The following is a 27,474-nucleotide window of genomic DNA, read 5'->3' on the forward strand; positions in this document are numbered from 1 at the left end:
TTTTATGTGAGGATTGATGTTACAGTTTCATGAGAAGACACAAGATCAAAATCAAAATCGTCTTTGTATAAATATTTCAAGGAAGAGGACAGAAATCAGCAGATAAACTGTGCTAAATTATGTTGACAATCTAAAGATAAGTCTACAAGGAATTCCACCAACCAACATCACCAATTATGATGAAACAAACCTGACTGATGATCCTGGTAGAAAAAAGCTTATATTCAAGATCGGTGTTCGGTATCCAGAAAGAATTGTGAACAATACAAAAATTTCTGCAAGCCCTATGCCAGTAGGAACAGCAACAGGACAGACACTGCCAGTATACATTGTGTACAAAGCAAAATATTTCTGGTCAACAGGGACTGAAGGTGGGCCAGACAAGGTCCGCTATAATCGTTTTTAAATCGTTCGAGCACATCACTTTCAAAAATTGGTTTGACTCGGTGGTACTTCCATACTGTAGGAAGCTACTAGGAAAAAGGTCCTCATTGGTGACAACTTGTCATTGCACTTCAGTGAAGACACTCGAAAGCAATTTGAAAAGATGACATGTAAATCTGCCTCTCACCAAATGCAACATATTTTTGTCAGCCACTGACTGTTGCGTTCTTTGCACAAATGAAGGCGGCATAGAGACGGCTTCTCTCCGGGGTTAAGAATGTAGCCAAAAAATCTCAAAGCACTATCTCAAAGCATTATCTAAAAAAACTTGTTCCCAGAACTCATGGAAATGTGTCAATGTCATGGAAAATAACTAACAATCTAAAAAGACCTTCTTACGGCAGACTTCAACAAATGTGCAGCATTTCCTCTTGATGAGCGTCAAATTCTGAAACGCCTTCCACAAATTCCATCTGATCCGTCGGAGTAAATCAGTGAGATCTTTATTTCGGAGCTCAAAATATTTCAGCATAGAGAAAAATTGGAACAACCAATGCCAAGCAAAAAAAGGAGAGAGAGAAAGAACATTTAAACATAATGTGCAGTAAGACCGGGAATTAGCATGGATTCTGCTCAAGACGCCACCTGTGACAGTGAATCTCCATCCCCAGGTCTTTAGGGAGTTCAAATAGTGTCAGATCCAAATCCCCCAGCTGCTGATCCAATATCTGAGATGCTTGCTTCATCTTCAGATGCTGACACAGATACTGCTAGCAAGAGAAAACGGATTGAAACTATTCAATCATGCTACACCAAAAGACAAACAGAACATTTTCGACCTTTTTGAGTGAAAAATATTCCGTACCGTATCAGTATATACCACATGTCAAATGAGCGCGGATTCAATAAAGCTTGTCTTTTTTTAAATAAAATATGGAGTGTCCTAGTTATTTCAAAATATATACTAAAATCAATTGTTTTTATGTTGGATAGGCCAACGTCATCACAAGCCGAGGTGATTATAACTACCTAGAATACTGCCGGCAATTACTAAACATGCAATAGTTTACAAAATGTTATTTATTCTACGTGTTCCTGTCCACTTTCTTCATAATTCAGCACCAACAGAGATGTTTAGTGTACCTTATTTTAAAAGATTACAAGCATAGTGTGCCTTATTTTGACAAAAGTTACCTCACATTACGGTAATTCTTGACGCATTTATGTTTTTTATGTTGTAATAAGTTTGCGTAAAATTCCGGACCATCAATGACGATGACAACGACGATGACGGTTGCCTCAACATCTAGAATGACAATTAGGAATAAAAATAAAAAGTTATTTTTTCTTTAAGAATAAACGTTTTAATATCCGATTTCTTTCTCGTAGCAGAAACATGCGTACTAATAGTCCGGGTTGAAGTTATTGTTTTTGTAAACGCTATATTGTTCTGGATAAGCTTTTCTGGCTGTTCGTTTACACTGTTTACTTTTTTACTGTTTACTTCATTCCATGAAGCCGATACTCCCATAAGCCGATAAACATATTAGGATAACGAACCAAACTGAGTGAAACTTAATAATGAATTATAAAGGGAGGTATTCATATTTACATAAGGTATTCGAAAGAACAAATGTATGGAATAAAAATAAAATAAAAAGTGCGGTTGTGAAAAACTGTAGCAATCGTTGATAACATTTCTCGTTGATAAGAGTGATACAAAAATACTGAATGAGTTAGTATCCTGCTACATCCTATATATAGGGCATGTTTGAAAAAGTGGCTTTATTTGGAAATACTACAGGAATTTCAGATAACGCATACAATCAACATATACTATCAGCAAAAAGTACATATTGGCAGGTAGTGTTACCAGATAAAATTTATATGCGGAGCTTGTGTTTGCATTGCTATAATATTACAATCCAGACTGGAAAAATCGTTTTTATCTTAATAATTATGTAGGTAATACACACACACGCGCATATTGTGGTAATTTTTACTTACCGGAACTCGATGTGGAGAGGTGAAGCAATGGAATTCTGTGTGTCAGTCGTTCAAGCAAAAGGGTTGAAAGTGCTTGGTCGACTGATTTTATAACAGTGTTTGTTTTTTTGTTTTTTTTGTCCACTTGCGTTGATCGGACTTAACATTTGCATAAAATCGACGAGTAGGTATAAAAACACTATCGGCGATATTGGTTGGTTGGTCTTTTTGTTTTAGTCCAGCGGCCCGTTTCATAGTTATTGTTACAAAGACGATCTGTCGTTGTAAGAACGAGGCAATTCGTTGCAACTCCTGTTGACCAAGAAAAGGCGTAAAGGGTTCACCACGCAAGGTAAGAGTTTCATTGTTTTTTCCTTCTACATCGAGTTCTGGTTTATCCCGTTGAGTTGAAGAAACGCCTCCCCCTCCCCCTTTTAGTCGGTTAAAATCCGACAATATATATATATAATATTATCAGGCCGCTCGGCCTTGCGCTGTCGTAAAATATGCTTACATATGATATTTAGATTAATGAATATTTCGTGTTTTTTATTATACTAACTTGAGAGCCCGGCGTTGTCCGGGTAGTTGGAGGTGTGTGTTGAGAAAAAAAGTGGTAGTAGGCAGACAGGCTCGAACCCGTACCGCGAAGGAGGAAAAGAACATGAAAAAGAAAACGAGACATATTTGCCGTTGCATCGATCGTACAAACCAGAAGTGGCTAAGGTTTAAATTAAGGCTAGTCAACAGAAAACAGGGGATGACTTTCGAAAATACCTGCAAAAAAATCGACCGCTCCATGTAGAAAATTGCCCAGTTGAGGGCGAAGGAATTAATGCTTATAGGCAATTTTTCTACATTTGTCGCTGGAAGGGTTGATACCTATCTGGTGAAAATCCGTCGCCTTTGTCGAAAGTTTTAGGCATACATACATACATACATACATACATACATTTAAACAGACAGGTGAGATTTATATTATAGATTATATTGGACCCAATATATAGTAATGATTTAACAAGTTAAAAAAAAATATATTTTTGCGCCAACATCGAAGATCTAAACCAAAATGTTTAGCTTACGATTTATACTTTTCCCTTTGACATTAATATTTGACGTATAAAGACATGCTGTAAGGCTAAAAATTAACACATGAACTAATAGCTATTATGTTACGCATGCATATTCGCAATGCCGTCGTTCGGCCTTCACCTAACAAGTTCCATATTTTTTTTTTATTTTTACACTTTTGCACCGATTTTTCCCGGCTAAAACTCAAATATAATGTTTCTTATGGGTTCGAATACTCTATGTATAAAGCTTCATGTCTGTACACCGAAAACTAACAAAGGATTTAATAGGCAACTTTTTAAAACTAATATATATATATATTCATATATATTATATATATATATATATACATACATATATATATACACACGCATACATAAATATATATATACAGAAAGTGATTTGTATTAAGTATAAACTTTTACCGCAAATATTACGCCAGTATAAATCATGTAGAATGTCTGCATGAATAACAAAAGATGATCATCCCATAAGATAACCGAAAAAACTGATAGGGAATTATTAAAATTAATGTTTAAAAGAATATGCAAATTAGCTAGCGCTTTTGCAGATGAATGCAATTATACGACACATATATCAGAAAGTTGTATTTTTTATGTTAACAGGAAAAAGGATTTTTATTATAAGTATCAGTACTCACGAAAAAATTATATATATATATATAAGTGAAATTGTCCGTCTGTGTAAATTTCCCTACCAAACTACTCTGTCAATTTTTAGTCTACAGACTCGAAATTTAACATAAGGGGTATAGAGTTATAGGAAAATCTTTTTAATCTGCTTTCAGCCAGAAATTTTGCTGTCAAAGAGTTAAAGTTCAACGATTTATTCTTTGAAAACTCTCCCAAACCCCTCCAGCAATAAAGACCTAAAATTGTAGATGTAGGTTATTTGGACATAAATCAAATTTTTTCATTTGATTTGAACCAAAACAATAATATTAAAAGGTCAAAATTAGGGTTAAAGTTAAAGAAAAATTGACCTCTGCGGTTTCTACGAAATAACTCAGCCAATTTATTATCAAACTATTTGAAATTTAACATAAAGTGTATTCAGACATAGGGCAAGTTTTTTAATCGTTTTTGGCCAAAAATTTGGCGTCCAATGGGTCAAAGTTCAAAAGACTTGTCCTTTCCGGTCTCTAGCAAACTATTCAGCTAATTTTGTGTCTAAACATTTGAAATTTTACATAAAGAGTATTCAGACATGCAGCAAGCTTTTTAATCAGTTTTGGAGCAAAAATTGTGCTGTAAAGCGGTCAACGTTTAAAGAGTTGACCTTTGCGGACTTTACCAAACTCCTCCACCAATTTTGGGTCTAAACACATGAAATTTAAGATGTAGGTTATCTAGACATGAGTAAATTTTTTTAATATATACATACATATGCACATACAGTTATGAACAGTACATAGGGCACGAGCAAAGCCGGGCTGAACAGCTAGTACATATATATATATATATGTATATATATATATATATATATATATTATTCACTATGTCCACATAAATTATATGAGATGTAACATTCTATTAATCGTATTTCAGTATTTACTTCAACAGTTTTCAATACAGTTGGTGGAAAGTTATAAAAGTATATGGCGATTTAGCTACCCAGAATATTCCGCGTTTCATACCCATGAGGAAATGTCGGGGTAACATGCATTCCGTCTCGTTTTATCTAGATTCACGTATTGTTTAGTTTAGCTGGCTAATCAAACAGATTCGTTTTTATTCCCGCCTGTGTGTTAACGTGTCCAATGGCTGATCTTCACTGAGACAAAAGTTGTCTGACATGGCCTTCCTATTCTTTTTTCCATAGTGTGACATACCTTTTATATTTTGTCAATATATTCAGTTAATGTTTAGGCATATTGTGACACGTGCGTGCTTTGCAAAACTTATTATATAATAGAAATTTTAATTATACGTTCATATGTATAATCACAAAGTAAAGTTTATTATGTGTATATCTGTCCGCCTTTTCACTTCTACAGTTTAATAAGTCCTGTGATCCTTAAAATTTAGTTTCAGATTCCTCATATAGACATAACTTACACGAGTCGTCTAAATTTCTACATGTACTGGACTGACATGTTAGTTTTTACTTGAATATTGGCGAGTATACACTTTATTTGAGCGTCCAGTAATGGGCAGCTAGTGCTGTTTTTATTCTGTATTTTTTTTGTAATTTATGTGAATTGGTGGTCGTTTTAAATTCTAAGGAGGACATACCTACATAATTCTGTTAGTTATTTGGGATTTTCCTTGGTAAATTTATTTTTAAAGTTAAACTTATTTTTTAAGTTAAAGCTTTTAAAGTTTGGGTTATTTCTTTCCCTAATGATTATATTTTTATAGTGTTATCGTTATTGCTGTCATACTGGTCACTTTCTCCATTTGCATTTTGTTATTATTTTTCTCTTCCCTTTCCCATTTAGAATTTTTTTATTATGTGCTTTTATTATATTATCGTCTCTTAGTTTTTTCAGCGACTATAGGACAGTTTTGTGTTATTTTTATTGAACACTTTGTAAACAGGATTAGTTGCGAGGAAGTGTTTTTCGGTGGGTATTAGCAATTTCTTGTCAAATTAAGTTTTAAACATCTGATTATAGGGTGGCGTATACCAGATTACATTCTTTTGCTTTATATTTTTAATTTTAAAAAAATTTGTGTCCTGTTTTTTTTTAATATTTAATTACAATATTATGGCATTCATTATTTTTAGAGCTGCGTTGTAAATGTTCCTTGATTTATTAAATATGTTTTTAGTTCTAGATATATTGCTAATCTTACGCCCGATAAAATTGGGATTCTGCTTAATGATTGATGAGGGATTATTGGATTTGGGGGTTACATATATCGTATTGACGTCATTCTTTTAAACACAGATACTGCTAGCAAGAGAAAACGGATTGAAACTATTCAATCATGCTACACCAAAAGACAAACAGAACATTTTCGACCTTTTTGAGTGAAAAATATTCCGTACCGTATCAGTATATACCACATGTCAAATGAGCGCGGATTCAATAAAGCTTGTCTTTTTTTAAATAAAATATGGAGTGTCCTAGTTATTTCAAAATATATACTAAAATCAATTGTTTTTATGTTGGATAGGCCAACGTCATCACAAGCCGAGGTGATTATAACTACCTAGAATACTGCCGGCAATTACTAAACATGCAATAGTTTACAAAATGTTATTTATTCTACGTGTTCCTGTCCACTTTCTTCATAATTCAGCACCAACAGAGATGTTTAGTGTACCTTATTTTAAAAGATTACAAGCATAGTGTGCCTTATTTTGACAAAAGTTACCTCACATTACGGTAATTCTTGACGCATTTATGTTTTTTATGTTGTAATAAGTTTGCGTAAAATTCCGGACCATCAATGACGATGACAACGACGATGACGGTTGCCTCAACATCTAGAATGACAATTAGGAATAAAAATAAAAAGTTATTTTTTCTTTAAGAATAAACGTTTTAATATCCGATTTCTTTCTCGTAGCAGAAACATGCGTACTAATAGTCCGGGTTGAAGTTATTGTTTTTGTAAACGCTATATTGTTCTGGATAAGCTTTTCTGGCTGTTCGTTTACACTGTTTACTTTTTTACTGTTTACTTCATTCCATGAAGCCGATACTCCCATAAGCCGATAAACATATTAGGATAACGAACCAAACTGAGTGAAACTTAATAATGAATTATAAAGGGAGGTATTCATATTTACATAAGGTATTCGAAAGAACAAATGTATGGAATAAAAATAAAATAAAAAGTGCGGTTGTGAAAAACTGTAGCAATCGTTGATAACATTTCTCGTTGATAAGAGTGATACAAAAATACTGAATGAGTTAGTATCCTGCTACATCCTATATATAGGGCATGTTTGAAAAAGTGGCTTTATTTGGAAATACTACAGGAATTTCAGATAACGCATACAATCAACATATACTATCAGCAAAAAGTACATATTGGCAGGTAGTGTTACCAGATAAAATTTATATGCGGAGCTTGTGTTTGCATTGCTATAATATTACAATCCAGACTGGAAAAATCGTTTTTATCTTAATAATTATGTAGGTAATACACACACACGCGCATATTGTGGTAATTTTTACTTACCGGAACTCGATGTGGAGAGGTGAAGCAATGGAATTCTGTGTGTCAGTCGTTCAAGCAAAAGGGTTGAAAGTGCTTGGTCGACTGATTTTATAACAGTGTTTGTTTTTTTGTTTTTTTTGTCCACTTGCGTTGATCGGACTTAACATTTGCATAAAATCGACGAGTAGGTATAAAAACACTATCGGCGATATTGGTTGGTTGGTCTTTTTGTTTTAGTCCAGCGGCCCGTTTCATAGTTATTGTTACAAAGACGATCTGTCGTTGTAAGAACGAGGCAATTCGTTGCAACTCCTGTTGACCAAGAAAAGGCGTAAAGGGTTCACCACGCAAGGTAAGAGTTTCATTGTTTTTTCCTTCTACATCGAGTTCTGGTTTATCCCGTTGAGTTGAAGAAACGCCTCCCCCTCCCCCTTTTAGTCGGTTAAAATCCGACAATATATATATATAATATTATCAGGCCGCTCGGCCTTGCGCTGTCGTAAAATATGCTTACATATGATATTTAGATTAATGAATATTTCGTGTTTTTTATTATACTAACTTGAGAGCCCGGCGTTGTCCGGGTAGTTGGAGGTGTGTGTTGAGAAAAAAAGTGGTAGTAGGCAGACAGGCTCGAACCCGTACCGCGAAGGAGGAAAAGAACATGAAAAAGAAAACGAGACATATTTGCCGTTGCATCGATCGTACAAACCAGAAGTGGCTAAGGTTTAAATTAAGGCTAGTCAACAGAAAACAGGGGATGACTTTCGAAAATACCTGCAAAAAAATCGACCGCTCCATGTAGAAAATTGCCCAGTTGAGGGCGAAGGAATTAATGCTTATAGGCAATTTTTCTACATTTGTCGCTGGAAGGGTTGATACCTATCTGGTGAAAATCCGTCGCCTTTGTCGAAAGTTTTAGGCATACATACATACATACATACATACATACATTTAAACAGACAGGTGAGATTTATATTATAGATTATATTGGACCCAATATATAGTAATGATTTAACAAGTTAAAAAAAAATATATTTTTGCGCCAACATCGAAGATCTAAACCAAAATGTTTAGCTTACGATTTATACTTTTCCCTTTGACATTAATATTTGACGTATAAAGACATGCTGTAAGGCTAAAAATTAACACATGAACTAATAGCTATTATGTTACGCATGCATATTCGCAATGCCGTCGTTCGGCCTTCACCTAACAAGTTCCATATTTTTTTTTTATTTTTACACTTTTGCACCGATTTTTCCCGGCTAAAACTCAAATATAATGTTTCTTATGGGTTCGAATACTCTATGTATAAAGCTTCATGTCTGTACACCGAAAACTAACAAAGGATTTAATAGGCAACTTTTTAAAACTAATATATATATATATTCATATATATTATATATATATATATATACATACATATATATATACACACGCATACATAAATATATATATACAGAAAGTGATTTGTATTAAGTATAAACTTTTACCGCAAATATTACGCCAGTATAAATCATGTAGAATGTCTGCATGAATAACAAAAGATGATCATCCCATAAGATAACCGAAAAAACTGATAGGGAATTATTAAAATTAATGTTTAAAAGAATATGCAAATTAGCTAGCGCTTTTGCAGATGAATGCAATTATACGACACATATATCAGAAAGTTGTATTTTTTATGTTAACAGGAAAAAGGATTTTTATTATAAGTATCAGTACTCACGAAAAAATTATATATATATATATAAGTGAAATTGTCCGTCTGTGTAAATTTCCCTACCAAACTACTCTGTCAATTTTTAGTCTACAGACTCGAAATTTAACATAAGGGGTATAGAGTTATAGGAAAATCTTTTTAATCTGCTTTCAGCCAGAAATTTTGCTGTCAAAGAGTTAAAGTTCAACGATTTATTCTTTGAAAACTCTCCCAAACCCCTCCAGCAATAAAGACCTAAAATTGTAGATGTAGGTTATTTGGACATAAATCAAATTTTTTCATTTGATTTGAACCAAAACAATAATATTAAAAGGTCAAAATTAGGGTTAAAGTTAAAGAAAAATTGACCTCTGCGGTTTCTACGAAATAACTCAGCCAATTTATTATCAAACTATTTGAAATTTAACATAAAGTGTATTCAGACATAGGGCAAGTTTTTTAATCGTTTTTGGCCAAAAATTTGGCGTCCAATGGGTCAAAGTTCAAAAGACTTGTCCTTTCCGGTCTCTAGCAAACTATTCAGCTAATTTTGTGTCTAAACATTTGAAATTTTACATAAAGAGTATTCAGACATGCAGCAAGCTTTTTAATCAGTTTTGGAGCAAAAATTGTGCTGTAAAGCGGTCAACGTTTAAAGAGTTGACCTTTGCGGACTTTACCAAACTCCTCCACCAATTTTGGGTCTAAACACATGAAATTTAAGATGTAGGTTATCTAGACATGAGTAAATTTTTTTAATATATACATACATATGCACATACAGTTATGAACAGTACATAGGGCACGAGCAAAGCCGGGCTGAACAGCTAGTACATATATATATATATATGTATATATATATATATATATATATATTATTCACTATGTCCACATAAATTATATGAGATGTAACATTCTATTAATCGTATTTCAGTATTTACTTCAACAGTTTTCAATACAGTTGGTGGAAAGTTATAAAAGTATATGGCGATTTAGCTACCCAGAATATTCCGCGTTTCATACCCATGAGGAAATGTCGGGGTAACATGCATTCCGTCTCGTTTTATCTAGATTCACGTATTGTTTAGTTTAGCTGGCTAATCAAACAGATTCGTTTTTATTCCCGCCTGTGTGTTAACGTGTCCAATGGCTGATCTTCACTGAGACAAAAGTTGTCTGACATGGCCTTCCTATTTTTTTTTCCATAGTGTGACATACCTTTTATATTTTGTCAATATATTCAGTTAATGTTTAGGCATATTGTGACACGTGCGTGCTTTGCAAAACTTATTATATAATAGAAATTTTAATTATACGTTCATATGTATAATCACAAAGTAAAGTTTATTATGTGTATATCTGTCCGCCTTTTCACTTCTACAGTTTAATAAGTCCTGTGATCCTTAAAATTTAGTTTCAGATTCCTCATATAGACATAACTTACACGAGTCGTCTAAATTTCTACATGTACTGGACTGACATGTTAGTTTTTACTTGAATATTGGCGAGTATACACTTTATTTGAGCGTCCAGTAATGGGCAGCTAGTGCTGTTTTTATTCTGTATTTTTTTTGTAATTTATGTGAATTGGTGGTCGTTTTAAATTCTAAGGAGGACATACCTACATAATTCTGTTAGTTATTTGGGATTTTCCTTGGTAAATTTATTTTTAAAGTTAAACTTATTTTTTAAGTTAAAGCTTTTAAAGTTTGGGTTATTTCTTTCCCTAATGATTATATTTTTATAGTGTTATCGTTATTGCTGTCATACTGGTCACTTTCTCCATTTGCATTTTGTTATTATTTTTCTCTTCCCTTTCCCATTTAGAATTTTTTTATTATGTGCTTTTATTATATTATCGTCTCTTAGTTTTTTCAGCGACTATAGGACAGTTTTGTGTTATTTTTATTGAACACTTTGTAAACAGGATTAGTTGCGAGGAAGTGTTTTTCGGTGGGTATTAGCAATTTCTTGTCAAATTAAGTTTTAAACATCTGATTATAGGGTGGCGTATACCAGATTACATTCTTTTGCTTTATATTTTTAATTTTAAAAAAATTTGTGTCCTGTTTTTTTTTAATATTTAATTACAATATTATGGCATTCATTATTTTTAGAGCTGCGTTGTAAATGTTCCTTGATTTATTAAATATGTTTTTAGTTCTAGATATATTGCTAATCTTACGCCCGATAAAATTGGGATTCTGCTTAATGATTGATGAGGGATTATTGGATTTGGGGGTTACATATATCGTATTGACGTCATTCTTTTAAATATGGTTAGTAAATTATTTCTCTTTATAATTTTGGGTGGTGTCTAAGAAGTGAGTTATTCTACTTCGGTTAACACGACTACAATCAGGTCTATTTTTTCCATTATATTGTGCATTATTTGCATAAAATTCTCTCGATTCATATTGTTAGAATCTATTATTATAACTAAGCTCCATATAAGCCAATATCTGTATAATCTACATTAATATAAGGTTGAGGCTTCGTCGCACTTACATTGATATTAAAAGCCTACTTTCTCATTTAAAATTATTAAACTGTCATTATTAACGTATTCAATTAATATTGGACTTTAATACGGCCATGCTCTACACAGCTTGAAAGCATACCGGCGGAACAGAGTTCTCCAGGCTGGCAGTTTTTAAAAAACAATATGTGTTCATGGAATCTGCGTGACGATGAGGGTATAGATAGAGAGTAGGGAAAATTGTTAGTGGCAATTTTAGCTTCTTGTGAAGGTTGGCGTAGGAAGTCCATAGATTGAAGCTCAGTAAAGATAAAGAAAAAACATGCTCGCAACATTCCTCTGTGGAAAAGAGGTTGCAGGGAGGAGAAAAGGGCATCGCCTACTAAACTTTGTAATGTAAAATAGACTAACCCCCTACCCAAATGTTTCAACAGTATTCCATTTTAAGAGGTATTTGTCTCTTATACAAGTAGAAGATGGCGTCGGGAGTGGGAAATCATCTAGAGCGGTAGAATAATGCAACCATTTTTTCAGCGCTATTGGCAATAGATTTGATGTAAATCTTCCATTTTGGTTAAGGGTGAACGAAACTCCTAGAAGTTGGTCGAAGCAGGGCACTTTATTGAGAGGGCAGTTATTCATGGCAATTTGGGAAAAGTCGGGACCAAGACCTTCGTGGTAAAAAGATAGGAGCTTCATTTTGAATGCGTTAAAATTAACCATTTACTTTTTCCCTATTAAACAACGTGCTCCAGACCAGAAGAGAGAGACACAAACAGCGAGATTTTTGTTGTTGTTGTTGTTGGTCTTTGAAATGTTACTATAAATGGCAGTGTTCTCCGCATACACACACACACAGATATATATATATATATATATATATATATATATATATATATATATATATATATATATATATATATAACGGCGAATGAACTGGGAATGTGGTTTAGGAAATCATTGATGAAGATAACGAAGAAGTTGGACCAAGGATAGATCCTTGGATAACACCAGCGTTGATACTTTGAGCTTTGGATTCTGCGCATCAACGAATACTTGTATAAACCTTTCGGCGAGAAAGGATTTGATAGTTGAGAAAGCATTTTCAGATATTCCATTGCTGGATATCTTGTGGAGTAGAGTTTTATGCCAAATTATATCAAATGCCTTTGATATGTTGAGAGTTATCAATAGATCCGGTGTATACTTCGAATGACGAAAATTATATAAATTGTCACTGTAGGGTTTTTTTCCGATATGATTGACAATTTCTCTATTTAGCTCGGATTCAAGCAACTTACTTATGGCTAACACTGTGATAACGGAATATTCTTTTCATTCTTTTGAATCTCGGGTATATATCCGACACAGTTAGCCACATTTAATCAATTGAGAACCATATCCACATATATAAAAAGATATTAGATATCAACGGATATATACTCAAGAGTCCAAACAATGAAAAGAATATACTGTTGTCATATCCCTACTTATGACGCAGAGAGGACTAAGTGGTTTGTACTGAGATGCAGAAGACCGATCACCAGTTTTTTTAAATACTGGACGACTAACGAGGGTATCAAATGTATTTGAAAGCAATTATCATTTTGGCATCGATTCAACAGCAAGAATAGGTGCTAGTTATGTTTGCAGCTTTTTGGGTACTTTAGTTGAAATATTGTCAGCACATGCTGTTTTGCTAGCAAATTTCTTGTGGTAATATATTGAACAGATATGTGAATGTCGCTCGGTATATTTTCGGTCTTCATAAACATTCTGGAGGTTAGTGGTCTAGATCGCAAAGGGTTGAGTTTTATGTAAAGTTCTTGGCAAAGAGCTTAGCTTTGTTAGGTGCTAACGAAATCACCTCGGGCTCATTGGTAATGGTTGAGCTAGAGGACGCGCATCTATTCAGAATCTTGTTTGTTATTCGTCAACACTCATGGGATCTAAACCTCTGTTCTTCTACTTTGGACTTGATTGGCTGAGCATATGATTCTCTCGCATTTTCTATAATCCTTGTGCACTGATTGTTTGCAGTCATTAGTATCGAAACATGTATTACGCGGCAGCACATGCAGGAGAGTATAATGGCTGGATGTTCAGTTTCTATGGGAATTTCTTTTTTTTATTGTGATATATCAGAATATCTTAACGGAGACAGACATGAAGATGAGCTGTTCAGAATATGCTATGAAAGGATCTACAAGACTTGCGAATTGTCCGTCAGCATTGAGTACGCCGATAGGTTCGTTTACAATCTGTGTTCGGCCACCAACAACGGAGAAATCATGGCAAAACCTTTCTTCATCTGTTTTGTTTGAGTTGAGTAGCTATTTAACACTGTGAACATTGAAATCTTTACAGACATGGATGTTGGCTAAGGGACGGTCATACAGGGTATAATCTACTGACTTATTGATAAAGATATCTACTCCATCATTGTGCGAACGGTAAAGGGCAAATATAAATGCTGTGCTGTGAGTAAGTACTACTCTAAAGCACATGTATGGACGTTTGAAGTCTTATTTGGGGATGTCCCTACCACAGGGAAGCTATCTCTAATGTAAGCACATATTGCATGCTCATGGCGATCTTGAGGGTCAGATTTAGGCGTAAAGTTAGGATTTCTTTTGATGACAAAATCAGATAAGGAAGCTGTTTAGTTAATACCATTTTCACGCAAGAACAACAAGTCAGGTTTGATCTCCAGTGAATAAATTTCTTCATCTGTGAATTGGTGTAAGAAAAGGAGACCTTGTGCTAGGCCTTTGCGTTGGAAGTTGGGGATCTGGGATATCTCTTGTTTTGTTTGTTGTAATGTTTCATAGTAATATTGTGAAAGAGACTAGCGGTCAGTAATCATTGCGCTTTCCCAAGTAAAAATATTTTAATCTCGAATACTTTCTAGAATCAAATGTTTACAACCGGGAACACCTTAAAGATGCAGATAACAATAATAAGTGCAGTGCATCTGATTTGCCAAGATTCACTTAAGTACATTATTTCCCCTTTTCTATTAAAAAAGTAAAATATGTATTTGGAAATAGGCGTGCATTTTTGCCGTACAAATACGGGAATTTAAGCAATGATAATTACAATGCATAACAAAGAATAACAAACAAAAGGAACTAGAAAAAAATCAACATTGTTTTAAAAAAATTATGCCACTTTCAATTAATTTTTAATAATACGTGTACCTGAATATTCTATGAAAAATTGATACGTTTGTTAATACATTCGTAACAAAAGCAACAAAAAGTACTTGGCAATACATACGCACGCACACGCACACGCACACGCACACGCGCACACACACACGTATATATAAATAAATAAATATATATATATATATATATATATGGTTACTTAATTTAATCACATAAATTAATATACGAAAGTATAAATGTATGCGTAAACTTTAAGTATTTACTTAAACAGTACGTAGGTAAAGCTAGGTAGTTAGTTATAAAATATATATGGCAATAAAGCTACACCGAATATTCCGCGTTTCATCCACACTAGGATTCATCAGGCTTATGCGAGGATTTTGTGGTTGTCTCGCGTTTTTATATACGCATCTTCTATTGTGTTTTTATTAGCCAATCAGCTTTGTAGTTTGCACTGCACCCTTCCTAATCAGCCAATGAGCAGGCACTTACAGGGCAAAGGCCCAGTTGAATTCCGGTTCACCCGTTCCTTTGTGTGTGCTGTTTTGGTGGGGAGCATAGGTATCTAGTGTCCTATTTTAAATCTAGGTTAAATGTGTTTTTTTATGTTAGTTTATATATATATATATATATATAATACAAATTACAATTAAATTTACCAAAATGATCCAAGATGGTAAAACTAAAGTATATTATAAATATTAAAGAATTACTATTTATAAAGTAATCTCAACCAGATGTAAAAGCTCGATAAAATCAAATAAGAGATAGAGTTTATAATAAGAACAAAAAGTTAATAAAACATGTTAAAAAACATTTTTCAAAGAGTTAAAAACATATTTAATCTGAAAAGGAAACACTTAATAAGTGAATAGTCCTTAATCCGTGGGTTTCGAAGAAATACTTTCCTTCTCATCAGATGGTAGGAATTAGCAAAATGCTGGATCGGATTTTGCCTACAAAAGTATTTGATGAAACTGCAAGTAAGTCAAAGATCTTACTTGATAACAAAAAGTGAAGCAGAGGGAATATGGTGATGAACAAGTTGATTTCACGTGGATGGATAGTCTGCTGAAAGGTAAAGTATCCAATGACGGTAAAATCCAAGATTGGATACTTTACCTTTCATATTTGTCTTTTAATTGAAATATTCTAGTGTTCACGTCAATTTAAACAAATAACTTCAAATTGAGGAGACAAAAAGAAAGTCCGCAGCAATAAATTCGCTTTAAACCAGGTTAAATTATAGCCCCTAAATCAATTTAAAATATCCACCAACAGGCAACAAAGCATCTCTAATCGTAATTGTGCTTGTTCCAGGTTATATCGCCCCTAAATCAGTATAAAATATCCACTAAAAGCAACAAAGTATCTCTAATCGTAATTGTTGTTGTTACAGGTTATACAACGTAACATTTAGTCCATATGCCACGACTTTCTCTTAGAGATCGTCAAAAGCTCATTAATCTCCACTTTTCTGGTTTATCCAATCGAGAAATAGGCCGCAGATTAAAATGTGATAAGAAAACGGTACGAAAAACTGTGCAAAAGCGCCAAAACACCGGCAGTGCTCGTGATGCCTCTAAATCCGATCGTACTAGTGTTACTTCTAACAGGGAATACAACGCTATCAAGATCCTCAGCCTAAGAAACAGATTTGAAACGGCTCCCCAAATCCAACAACAGTGATATCTTGTTGAAAAGTGCTCTCTTTCTACTGTCAAGAACAGATTAAAGGAATTTAATTTGCGAGGATGTGTTGCAAGACGCAAACCAATGATTTCTGTAAAGAACAAAAAGCGTCGTTTAGACTTTCTCACACGCGCCGTCTAAACTTCGTCAGATGCAATGAAGATCATGACTCTTCATATTGGTCAAACGTGCTTTTAGCAACGATAGCAGGTTCAATAGGCTAGCCAGTGATGGGCGTCGGTGGAAAGACGGATAATTTAATCCTACGTGCTCAGTTTCAACGCTGCAAGGTGGTGGACCTTCAGTTTTAGTGTGGGACATTAATAGTACCAATGGTTCAGGGCTTATAGTTCGCTTGCAAGGTCGAATTAATTCGACCAAGTACATTAATATGTTGACTGAGCTTTTTCTACTCTACTTTGGTCGGAATTTGGATGATAATCCCATCTTCATGCTCCCATTCACACAACTGGCAATGTCAAGAGGTTCCTGAAAGAGCATGATATTCCGTGTTTGGATTGGCCTGCACAATCTGCAGACCTCAATCGTATGGCATTACATCAAGCAATAGTTGCTCAATGATAAAATTACAAATTTGGAAGAACTTTGGACAAAAATTAAAGAAAAGTGGGATGCCTTTTCCCGGAGTATTGCTGCAGTCTAATTCAAGGAATTTCTAAAAGATTGCAGGCTCTCATACTGCAGAAGGGCTATGCTGTTGTATTTGTGTTGCATTAATGTCCTAAAGTTACATTTAAATATCATTGTGCGGACTTTCTTTTTGCCTGCTCAATTTGAGGTTATTTTTTTAAATTGACGTGAACACTAGAATATTTCAATTGAAATCAAATATTAACAGGTAAAATGATAGGATAATAAAAGGCGAATCAAATGAGGTATAATTTGTTTAAACAGTTACATTAAATTTAACTTAAATTTGCAGTTTTTGAAAAAATTACAAGTGCAGACTTTCTTATATATATATATATATATATATAACTCTGTAGACCGTCTGACCGAGATTGTACACACAAACATACACACACACATACACACACATATATGTGTATGTGTATGTAAAAAGCTGACTTTTATTTTAAATTAAGATTTGCTATAGTATATGTTTTCATGTCTGATCATTTCGCTTTCTTAAAATCTATGAGAAAGTTAAAATGGCGAATGTGTTGCAATGGTTGCTCATTCAAAATCAGTTAGCTCGTGAATAGAAATGTCTTTTCATAGAGAAATAATGACAACAATGAGCTACTTCTGAGATTTTAGGTCACATATGGGCATTTTTCCTTGCTCACCGTTGACGAAATAAAAGAAAGCTGCGATAAATTATTAAGGCGAAACTGGAATAATGAATAAAGCAGTGTTCACATATTCGCGAAAAAGGAAATACTCTTTCATCGACTTCCGACTTACGAACACGATTTCCTCTTCCGGCTAATCGAAAGTGTTTTGTTTCTTTTGTGGTGTAACTTGCACTCTTTCTTATTCTTACAATATATCAAATAAAACATGTTTTAACTTTTTTTAGATAACAGACATTTAGGTTTTTACTTATTTGAACCTGGGTAGCAAATGACGAAAAGTGATGTCATAATCGATGACACTTTGTGCTTATTATTGCAAGTTTGAGACTAAATCACGATCAAACATTTTTAATTTTAAAAATAAAAAAAAACATAAAGAATATAAAAAAATTCTTCATAGCTCACCATGATTTTAAAAATGTATAAATTATCGATTTAGTTAAGTATGTTTCTATATACTTGCCTCCCCACAGAGGGCAGAATTAGATACATGGCCAGTTTTTAATGTTGGGGAAATCTAACTCCCTGAAAAGGGGCACACTAGACAGGATCAAAAATAAAAATAGCCTCAATCTAAGAATGATTTCTCCTACACTGGTTGAAGACAGTAAAAGTAAATTGTAGCAGCAGAATAGATACTACACTGTGATCTTCTTTATATAGTTAATTGCATGAAATTTACAAATTAAGTTATAACACAAAAATGAATAATAACATAAAAGAAACTTAGGCATGAAACCCATAAGACATTTAAGGGAGAGGTGCAGAGTCTTTCTACAAGGTCTACAAAACATTGAAGAATACTCTTGGCTGACACCATTCACCATTATACCGCATTCACACCGTGAAGTTAAACCTATTTAATAAATTCACCTGGCATTTTGATAAAAATTATGTATGCACGCGCGTGTGTATCTGTGAGTGTCTACAATATATATTTTTAAAATTTTTCTTTTAATTATTTTTAACAAAAACAGAAAAAAGTTCATTGAAACAATTCTTTGAATTTGATATTGCAAAAAGTTTAATGTTGTAACAAGTTCCTAGTGGAGAGTGGAGAAGAAAAGAAAGGATTAGACTACATAAAATGCCATTTAGGAGGTGTTAGTGTAGTCACTCCCCATCGTAAGCTAAGTATTAGATTGCTCACCGTTTTCCGGGAACTTAAAACAAGCAGGATGGCCTCTAGTTGGGAAATAGGTGATTTACTAGAAGATGTGGGTAGAAAAAATTAGGGAGTAAAATGAGGTAGGAAGGTGACCTGCGAGTGGGGGAAGACCGTGAGGGAAAAGAAAGGTATGTATGGATTCGGCAAATTCGGAGGTTCTCTAGTACCAAAACAAAACAGGGATAGGATCTCATTTGTACTATCAGCCAAGAGTCTTTTTAAGGACTATACTATTTTACGTGATGGGTTCCGAAGTACCCAGGACCGCGTGTACCATGCTTTATGGAAGAAGCATGAATTCAAACCTGGTTATACTATGGTGTTGGCCTGAAGATCAAGGAAGTTGCATGTTAGGTATATTTATGTACGGCATGAAATTGATTGTTCGGCATGTTTATGTATGGAAGAAAATAACACTGGAATCTTAGGAACGTCTTCACTATTACCGTAATTATAGGAGAAACCGGACCCCTGAAAAAATTTCCAAAACTATCCGCCGAATATGCCCAGTGAACCAAGTGCTAGATAAATAGAAACATTTGCATATATATATCCATATGTGTGTGCGTGTTTCTCCCTATATATAAAAAAATAACACAAAGTTTTTTTATGTAGTGCAACGTTGCAAAAATACAGCTAGAAATCTTTCTAATAATTCAGCGCTTAACAAGGAATAGATCATTAATTCTTCCGTTAATTTCAAGATGTTAGGTTTTATTGCCATCATATGCGTACAATTGACTCAGCCCCAAATTGATATATAGATATAATATACACATTAACATAAAGGGTATTCAGACATACAGCAATCTTTTTAATCCGTTTTTAAGCAGCAATTTGGGTGGTAAGAAGTCAAAGTAGAAGGAGTTGACTTTTGTAGATTCTACCAAAAACCTCCGCCAATTTTGAGTCTAAACAATTGAAGTTTTAGATGTAGGTTACTTGGACATGAGTCAAACATTTAAATTTAATTTGAGCCCAAAACAATAAAAGTCAAGGGGTCAAAATTGGGTCAAAGTTTTTAAAAAATTGACGTCTGCGGTCTCTACCAACTTTCTCCAAGGTGGTTAAAGGGGCCTATTAAGTGGAAAGGTATTACCATACATATTCACACTTTTTAATATATACATAAGCACATAAAGTTATGAATAGTACATAGGGCCCGAGCAAAGCCGGGCGGAACTGCTAGTATATATATATAGAAATTGTCTGTGTGTGTAGATTTCCTCATCCAACTACTCTGTAAATTTTCAGTCTACAGACTCGAGGTTTGAATTAAGGAGTTTTAAGATTTGAGAACATCTTTTTACTCGGTTTTCGGCCAGAAATTTGGCTGTCAAGAAGTCATCTTAAACAATTTTACCTTGTAAAACTCTACCGAACTCCTGGGCAAATTTTGGGTCGAAACACTTGAAATTTTAAATATAGATTACTTGGACATGGATCAAACTTTGTGATTTGATTTGAGCCCAAACAATAAATGTTAATGGGTGAACACTTGGATCAAAGTTTAAACAAAGTGTTTCAGTGGAGTCACAATATCAAGACTACACTTCTTCAGACGAAAAGAGAATTAATATTGAAACTACTGTCAGATTACATTGGTTTTTTTATGATATGCTGGTTGCGATCTATATTCCAGTGGAACTTCGGCGATACTTTGTGAATTGGGAAGTAGGTTTATTTTTGGGTGTGGTTAGGATACAATATATACCAGCTCTGTCTTGAATTGAGCGGTCTTTAATAATCAAGTGAGTTTCATTGGATTTACATGTAGAAAACCAATCGATATAACCGATATATATATATATATATATATATATATATATATATATATATATATATATATATATATATAATAAAGGAAAGTATTTCTGCCTACCCTCTGATGAGAAGGAAAGTATGTCTTCGAAACTCCGCGGATTAAGGACTATCCACTTATCAAGTGTTTCCTTTTCACATTAAATATGTTTTTAACTCTTTTTCAAAGTGTTTTTGAACATGTTTCATTAACTGTTTGTTCTGATATATATATATATATATATATATATATATATATATATATATTATTTTGGAAATATAATTATCTACTGACACGTGTTTCGTCGTCTATGACTCATCAGAGTGGCTGAATCTAGCGAGATTCTAAATTGGGACACCACGGTAATGAGCCTAAACCCCTTACCGTTCATCCATATCGCATAACTGTTTGGATATATCGCGATTTACTTAGATGTTATTTGTTTTTGTTTTTGCGATACGTTTTGAATGAATTCAATTATTTACGAAAGTACATTTTTACCTAAATGCGAGTTGAGAATAATTTTCTCTTTAACCAATTTGGTACCCCCACATGGGGATCGGCATATATATTATTTTTAAAATATAATTATCCACTGACACATGTTTCGTCGTCTACGACTCATCAGAGTCGCTGAATCTAGCGAGATTCGTAATCGAGACCCCACGGTAGGTCAACATTAGCGAAAACGTGTCAGTGTACCTTCCTGTGATTGAATGCTTTGTCTGACTCTACTTTAAACGCCCACTAAGTACTGAATGTTCTTCTATTCACGTGTTAGTTGCCGGTGCCCTGGAGAAAAGACACTAACTTGCGAAGTGTGATACAATGTTGGAATGCTGTGTAGGGTAAGACAGGCGCCTCTTAAGGTGGCCAATTAAACATTGCCTCGCCAGTTCCGTCGGTAGTCCCTGGTGCGGACGCCTCAAGCAGTAAGCAATTTACTTCAGCCGAAAGACTCGAGAGAGAGAGAGAGAGAGAGAGAGAGAGAGAGAGAGAGAGAGAGAGGAGGACATTTTAGAACTGCACAGGACCAAATCCTGTCATATATAGTAAAAAAAGACAATGTTATTTTTCATTACTGACCTAAGGGTTTCGCGAGTTCTACTAGCCTGAATCCCACTGATCATACGAAAAAACGCAATCAAACGAGGGCCATGAACTCCAGAATTCTCTGCTGTCACTGGATTACCAACGTTCCAGACCAATCAACGTTTCTTAATAATTCAGATTTACTTAGGCATTTCTTAATTATAGACTAACGTTTAAAGTTTTATTTTAGAATAAAAATCATGTAATTAATTTTGATCCAAATTGAGATAATGATTCTATATAAAAGATTGAACAACATTATAATTGGATTTTTAACCCGGCATGACCATCTCTTACAAAACTATATTTCTTTTTCTATAGCCCCTCTTCTGCGAAACATCTCCGTTCTAGATACTGTTTGCAGGGAAAACAAAATTTATTATTTAGAAACAATCCAAGTTTTCTGACGAATGTTTGACGATACCTACCAGAATACACGGCGTTTTCACATCCATTATGGAATTGTTTCTCATTACACTTCTATTGCATTTCATTTGTCCGCTTAGAAAACCTTCAGCTATTGCTGTTACAAGTCTAAATAATTAATCGTGCAATAAGCACTAGAGGGTTTGTTTTGCCTTCTTTCTGTGTAAATTTTGCATTTAATTCACTCATCGACATATTAGCAAGGAGTACTTGAGAAAAGTTTAATGTCAAGTAATTCAATATGGATCCTAATTAGTCTTTTAGACGGTGCGGCTGTTGCGGAAGGTTACATTCGGTAAGCGACGATTAAATATATCCGCGACTTGGTCAGGTAAGCGAATAAGGCCTTGAAGCGTTCTATCACTGAAAACAGAGGTTTAATAATTCAATGTCCAATCTAATAAACACTAGACGTATCTGCTTGATATACGTCTATTCACTCAACACTTTTATCGATGCAAATGATATTAAAATGCAAGTGTAACGGAGTTATTGTCGAATGGATAGATATAAGTGCGCGAATGGCATAAAAAATGTTTGTATACAACCTAAATGTGACAGACCAATCTACTTAATGTCTACTTCAATAAAGTGATACTTATGCAGAGAACGACTAGATTTTCCATGAATTGTACTTGGGCATATTCTGTCAACTTACGTAAATAGCCGAATATGAAGAAACGAACAGCTAATACAACAGTCAACAGTTAATAAATTGAAAGAAGTGTCCCCTCGATATGACGACTGTTCGAATATTACAGCGTGAATGTATCATCGGTTCGAAACATTGGAAAACATTTCTACGAGACATTTGCAAAGAGTATTTTCTCAGGAATTCTCAGCAAGTAACCGAAAATGTTAAAGAATTAGTCGACCCTCAACCTTAACACAGGAAAAAAAAAAAAACAAAACGAAGTAGACATTAAAAATAGTTTTTCTACCTCATCCCAAGAAAAACACTCTCTTGGAAATGATGTAAAAAAAAAAAAATAATAATATTTCTGATGGAAAAAAATAGCAAAAAGTTGATCAACACTTAGCATATTTCTGTGGTTTACGTAATATGCCGGAACAACCTCCACAAAAGAAAAAAAAATGGTTATTCTTTGCATAAGTACCCGTAAATTAATAGCAAATATTGTTTCATGTGCAATGATGAGCTTAAAAATAGAATATTCTATATAATGACAAATAATACGGACAGAATATTACTATTGCTATTGCCGAAGCTGAGTCTGGTTGACGCAAGTCGCAGACAACCGCACACACACGCGCACACACACGCACATGCACACACGGATGCGCACACACACATGCACACACTCGCACACACAAACACGCACACGCACACACACACACACACGCCTGCACACGCACACACATGGAGACACGCAGACACACAGAGACACACGCACACACAAATAACTTACACACACGGACGCACACACATACGGACGCACGCACACACGCATAAACACACGCATACAGACCCACTTACACACACAAACTCGAAAAAATAACACACACGTACACACGCACACACGCACACACACAAGACACGCACACACAAAAAACACACACGCAAACACAAAAACACACACATGCGCGCACACACACACACACGGACGCACGCACACACACGTACATACAAAGACGCATACACACGCCCAAACACACCCACACGCAAGCACACGGACGTACACACGTATACACACGGATGTACACAAGCAGACACACACGCATACACGCACACACTATGCAAATAGTCTGGAATAGACAATTTAAAGGGTTCAAAATCTTACATAAGGAGATTTTCAACTATATAAACTCTCAATTTCTGGTTGTGATCAAATGTTTGAGCTAAGCAATATGGGTCACGTTATAGTTATGTTTCCATAAAATCCGGGTCTCGGCTATATTATTCGTTTAATTCGTTTAATTTTTTTTTATTTAGCGTATAATAAAATAATTTTAATCGATAGTACTTTTAAAAAGAAAATGATTTATTTAGCTTAAAAAAGATGAAATAATAGCTTCGATCTATGTAAAGATAAAAGATTTAGCACTGTAGCGTAACTGTATAAGATCAATTAACGTCTACGGTATATTTAATGTGAAAATATGAAAAAAATTCTTGACTCTGTGTCGCAGTTGGTTATTATGTTAGTATTCGATTTATTTTATTTAAAACGATTACCTATTGTAGAGAATGACGCTATATTTGAAAACTTGTAATTTTCATAAATCAATAAAATCAAAGTAAAACTTAGTTGACTCAATTATTTAAGCTTCATGGTTATCAGTTTTCATAATATGGCATACCTAAGTATTTTCCATCTCTATATTTTCCTTTTGTGTTATTTTTATTTTTTAGTAATTGCCTTATTTTCGTATTTCTACTTTTTAAATGATGTTTCAAGAAATTACATATTTTAATATAAATTTATTCTTTTGTGTGTTTTTTTATTTCAATAATTATTTTTCTCTGCTAATTTATTTATTTAATTGATTTATTTCCAATTCAAATTTTAGATTCTTCTTATATGCTCGATTATTTTATACGATAGTTTTGTACAAACTTTGTTTACATGCTACGATCTACTGATTAATTCATGGTTAACATTTTATTTGCTAAAAAGGAGCTATTGTTAAAAGTAAATTTAAATATTTGTTATTAAAATTTATCTTCATCCCATACTAGTTATACCAATAATTTTCATTTTAAATTTATCTAAGTATTTTATATTATTTTTTATCTTTTCTTTTACTGTTCAAAGGATATAACTCTATTTGACCAATTTTAACCAATTTAGCAATTCATCGAAATTCCATTCATTAGAATATTATTATTTAGACTTTAGTATTTATTAATCACCTTTGTTAAATTTTAAACTTGTAATTCTAACATTTTCTTCTTCTAACACCCTCTGTATAACTGCTCACTTAGTTTTCTACAACTTTATAATTTGATTAAATTTATTAAAGTCTATACTAATCATCGTGTTATCGTAATTACCCGAGTGTTAGTTTTTTACTCATAACTATTATTAGAATTAAAATTACTTGTAGTTCTCTTATTTAGGTTTTAATCATTTTAGTTTCTATGTGTTATGTTAATGATCAAATACTTCATTTATTTATTTATTGCACCATTTTAAATTTAAATTTAAGCATTCTCTTTCCACAGTTACATTTTACTCTCAAAATTCTCAGTATTTTTGCAGTTTTTACATTAATTTAAACTAAGTTTCGGACATGGTAAAAAAAATTATTTCTATGAAGACAGTTTTGTATAACATCTAACTTTTTGTTTAACATTTCCTCTTTAGAATTCACTATGTGGTATGCCTCAAGTAAACATAGATTACATTCTCTTGGCTATTGAGTGCAAATATTTCTTATATGTTATATCTCCCCTCTTTGGTTTTTATACATAAAGTAACTATTACAAGGTATTCGGATTATTAGATACTAGAGATATTCATAATCCTACCCTATTTCCAAAGGAGGGAAGATATAACATATGAGAAATATTTGGAATCAAGTCTCATCCTTGCTTTTATTTCATATCATTTAAAACTATAGAAGCAAGTTTTAGTTTCCCTTTCATCAAGTCCAGAGGTTTTCGGTATATATATATATATATATATATATATATATATATATATATATATATATATATATATATATATATATATATATACAAGAGAGAGAGAGATAGAGAGAGAGAGAGATTAAGACTGTAAGTTGAACTTCACAATAAGAGTAATACTCCAAAACACAATTTATAAAGTCTTTATTCCGCGGAGTTTCAAATAATGCTATTCTTATTATATTCTCATCAGAGGACATAAAGAAATCAGACAATTATATTTGTAGCAATGCTAGAATTTGCTAGTTAAGGCAGTAAGTGAGACAGTAATTTATTGTAGTTATAAATTGCCAAATAAAGAAAATGAAAAAATGTTGGATATGTAAAAAAGTAATTTAAAAAAGCAAACCGCACATAATAGTTCAGCTTGCATTAAACTCCTCTCGAGTTGATCCAAATTTTTTATTGTAAAGTTCAACTTACAGTTTTAATTCTCTTTCTCTTATAATAAGCTCTACTCTCTATTGCGTATTGAGCTTTTTTAATTCGGTTGGGAATAAATTTTCTATATATAAATACTGTTATTTATATTAGTTCGAATTTACCATTGCGTATATCAGGTAAACGCTACAACCCTTTGTTTTCATTATATATATATATATATATATATATATATATATATATATATATATATATATATATATATATATAGCTTAATGTGTAAGAGGAAAAGAGAAAGTTCAATTCCACAAATGGAGATTTACCCGGATAATGCAAGCTCAACAATTATTATTGGAGCTTATACAATAGGACAACAAGAGTATGACATGAAGACACAAAGCTATATATTGGTAGATATAGAAGGGATCATTTATTGACTAATGGAATACAGGCAAAATTTGGGGGGTAAAAGGGACTCTTTATGCCGGGGCATTTCGAAGCCTAAAGCTTCTCATCAGAAGAGTGGAGAAGACGCTAGGTATCATGGGGAAGATGCGGCGTCCAGCGTAATGTTTATTAGGGACGAAAAAGATTCAGAGGGATTATAGAATGTTGGGGGAAGCTTTATTGAATTCTAAATAAATAAGGAGAAGCTTGTTATATATAATATGATATATAAGATTGTATATGGTCTTTAACATAGTGTTGAGATTAAGAGGTATATGTATTAGGGTTAAATTGGGGGTGTATTGTTGCTGCGTGGTAATTTATTTTAACGGTTTGTGGGGTGTCTATTTTCTATGGAGTGGTAATTTTGATTAGTGCCACCTAAACGGCAAATGGCAGCTATAAAATCGCTTATAATTTGGGGAGGGGTTATGCAAGGTTGTAAAATTCAAAAGTAATATGCGTAAAAATATTTATAAGTTTCTTCTGTTATAATATAGGGAGTATGATTATAACGGGGTGGTCGGAGATTAGGATGGCAATGACTATGAGTGCGTTTAACTTG

Source organism: Euprymna scolopes, chromosome 4 (assembly GCF_053919585.1).
Source record: "Euprymna scolopes isolate OS-2025 chromosome 4, ASM5391958v1, whole genome shotgun sequence".
NCBI classification, from domain to species: Eukaryota; Metazoa; Mollusca; class Cephalopoda; order Sepiida; family Sepiolidae; genus Euprymna; species Euprymna scolopes.